The sequence below is a fragment of the Penaeus monodon genome, chromosome 35, assembly GCF_015228065.2.
Source record: "Penaeus monodon isolate SGIC_2016 chromosome 35, NSTDA_Pmon_1, whole genome shotgun sequence".
Classification (NCBI taxonomy): Eukaryota; Metazoa; Arthropoda; class Malacostraca; order Decapoda; family Penaeidae; genus Penaeus; species Penaeus monodon.
Genome location: NC_051420.1, coordinates 7,934,470 through 7,937,982, shown reverse-complemented (window position 1 = coordinate 7,937,982; position 3,513 = coordinate 7,934,470).

The following is a 3,513-nucleotide window of genomic DNA, read 5'->3' as shown; positions in this document are numbered from 1 at the left end:
TTTGAGTACGCACATGCGCAATGAGATGTGCACACTAAATAGACGTTTACCCATTCAGATAGACTCATGCGTATACTCTCAAATACATAAACATACATATCGGCATGCGTACGTACACACGCTTTCTCTCGTTTTCATTCTTTGTGTGTCTGTGTGTCCGTCTGTCTGCCTGTCTGTTTTTCTTATCCTTTCCCTCTCTCTTTCTCTTTCTCCCAGTCTCTTTCTCTCTCTTTCTCTCTCTCAGTCTCTCTCTCTCTCTCTCTCTCTCTCTCTCTCTCTCTGTGTGTGTCTCTCTCTCTCTCTCTCTCTTCTCTCTCTTTCTCTCTCTTCTTTCTCTCTCTCTCTTTCTCTTTTTTCTCTAACACACAAATACAAACACAGATTGAAAATCACACCACACAAAAAAATTAAACAAAACACACACACAATCAAGCATAAAAGGAGAGAGAAACGAAAAAAATAACAACAAAGGAACAAAACAAGCAGAAAAAAGTATTTTCTGATTAGCAAATGAATAATCATTATTAATAATTCCGTAATGCACTTTTTCTCTGTTGCCCGAGAACACGAAAAGCGGCCGGATCTTCATGTGTATTTTTCTAAAACCAGGCGGTCACTACAATCACCTTGGCCGCCCATTTTTGGTATTATATAAGACGCATATTATAAGACAGAAGAACCCGATTCACAAATTACATTTCTCGTGTTTATTCCTTTGAGATAAAACCTTTATTTTACTCTTATTAATATCCATTATGTTTATTTCTTTTGGGGTGTAGCCTTTATTTTTATGTGAGGTTTATTTATATACATTTTTTTTATCCCTGCATTTTGCTTTAGGCTCGTCGATGCCCGTGAAATCAAAAGTTAAAAATGGCAGAGGAACTGTTTTGAAATATCGTGAACTAACGGTCGCCATTTCGAAAATATCAATGACACCCGAGTCTGTATTTGAACGCAAATATATATCGACTCCTTTTTTTTCTCCCCCCCCTCTCTCTCTCTCTTTTCATTTCTTTTTTTTTTTAGAGGAGAGAGGAGAGAGAGGATTGAAAAAACTCATGACCTGACGAAGCTAATGAAAAACACAGGAATACCGTATTTGTGGGTTGGGAAATGCGTTGGTGCGGGTGCGTGTTTTCTCTCTGTGAGGATAACTGAAGGCTGTAGTTTGGCTTGTGGCTGAGCGAGGCGCCGTAGCCTTTTATTTGAGCAAGAGAAAGAAAAGGAAAAGGAACTGGGTATTGGTTACGTGGACGTGTGTATGTGTATGTACTCACACACACACACACGCGCGCACACACACGCACACACATAAACACACACACACACACACACACCACACACACCCACACACACACACACACACACACACACACACACACACACACACACACACACTCACACACACACACACACATTTCTTACACACATTGCCATTCCTCTACCACACAAACCATACCACCCAACTGTCAATAAAGTCCATAAAACAAACAAACAAACAAACAAACAAAAAAAACGGAAAAAAAAATCACAACCAAGGAGAGAGAAATAAAAACAGAAACGCAGGTAATAAAGACACCCTCATTTGCCCTTAACAAACAAAGGGGCATTAATGGCTAAGGGTAAACAAGAAGACGGTCAAATAAGGTACGGACGTATTGTTAATCAGATCTCATATACGCTCGTTTCCCCTTATCAGTGCTTATAACCTTTTCGTTACAAAGATTACTGACAAGATGCATTTTGTTTTTATCCTAATTTTTATTTATTTATTTTTTTTCTCCTGTTCGACTTTCCTTTTTTGCCTTTTTGTCTCTGTCTGTTTGTATGCCTGTCTGTTTTTCTCTCTCAATCTTTTTGTGGTTCTCACATTCTCTCTCTCTCTCTCTCTCTCTCTCTCTCTCTCTCTCTCTCTCTCTCTCTCTCTCTCTCTCTAAGAAAGAAGGAATAAATAAAAGTTCAGAAATTAACCAAGTTCTCCGACTATCATAAAGGGACTTATTATCTCGTAAGTTTTCTTCACTTTCAATTACAAGTAAAGGAGATCCTCGGGGGAAAGAACAATTAGACAAAGAAACAAAAACAAAAACAAAAAAAAGGATAAAGTTAGTCGTGATGTGGAGTTGTAATACGCAAACACCTACAGATAGGACAGACACAGACAACACACACACACACACACACACTCACACACACACTCACACACACATACATGTACACACATACATACATACATACATACACACACACACACACACACACAAACAAACATCCAAACAAACCAAACAAAAACAAAGCCACGCTGTGCTCAGCTCTCTTCCATCTCTAGAGCTCGGTTTCTCTCTCTCTAGCCACGCTGTGCTCAGCTCTCTTCCATCTCTAGAGCTCGGTCTTCTCTATCTCTCTAGCCACGCTGTGCTCAGCTCCCTTCCATCTCTAGAGCTCGGGCTCGGTCTTCTCTATCTCTCTAGCCACGCTGTGCTCAGCTCCCTTCCATCTCTAGAGCTCGGTCTTCAAGCTCTCTCTCTTACAGGACCACAATCTGCTCTTAACTTATTACGCCAATTCATTAGGCAAGGAAAGAGAGGAGAGAGGGAGGGGAGGGAGGGAGGAGAGGGAGGGTAAGGGGAGGGAGGAAGGAAGCGGGAGAGGGGAGGAGGGATGGGAGAGGGGAGGAGGGGAGGGAGGAGAGGGAGGGTAAGAGGAGAGAGGAGGAGAGTGAAGGGAGGGAGGGAGGAAGGGGGAGAGGGGGGAGGGATGGGAGAGAGGGGGAGAGGAGGTGAGGGAGAGGGAAGGGTGTGGGAGGGGGAGCTGGCGTGGGGATGGGGTGAAGTGATAAGAGGGAGGAGGGATGGAGGGGAAGGCAGGGAGGAGAGGAAGACGGAGGGGCCAAGAGGAAGGAGGGAAGGCGCACAGATAAGACAACGGGTCAGGCAGGTTCGAGAAGAGGGAGGGGGGGGGAGGGGAGGGGGGGAGGTCGGTTCCTCGTCTTTCTGTTTTTGTTTTTGTTTGTTTTCATTTTACAAGTTTTTTGAATTCTTAAATTTCATTCTCCTGTTTCTTGTTCTCTCAGCTAAGGCGAGAAAGAGCGAAAGAGATACACTCACATTAAGAAGAGAAAGAGAGAGAAAGAGAGAGAGAGACCAAGAAGGAGAGAGGGAAAGAGAGTGAGCGAAAGAGGTGGAGACACACAGACACAGAAACGCAAACACACACACACACACACACACACACACACACACACACACACAACACAAACACACACACATACACACACACACACTCAAACAATTACCCCCCCCCCCCACCACCACACACACACATACAAAAGCGCCCACGTACGCACCTCCCCCCCACCCCCACACACACAAACCCTCTCTCTGATTCCCATTGCAATTTGCAAAGAGAGAGTCAGACGTATCTAAAATATTTTCTTGAGTACAGTTTTATTAGTCTGCATTACGACGAGACCTCAACAGAGTCTCCCTCCCTCTCTCTCTCTCTCTCTCT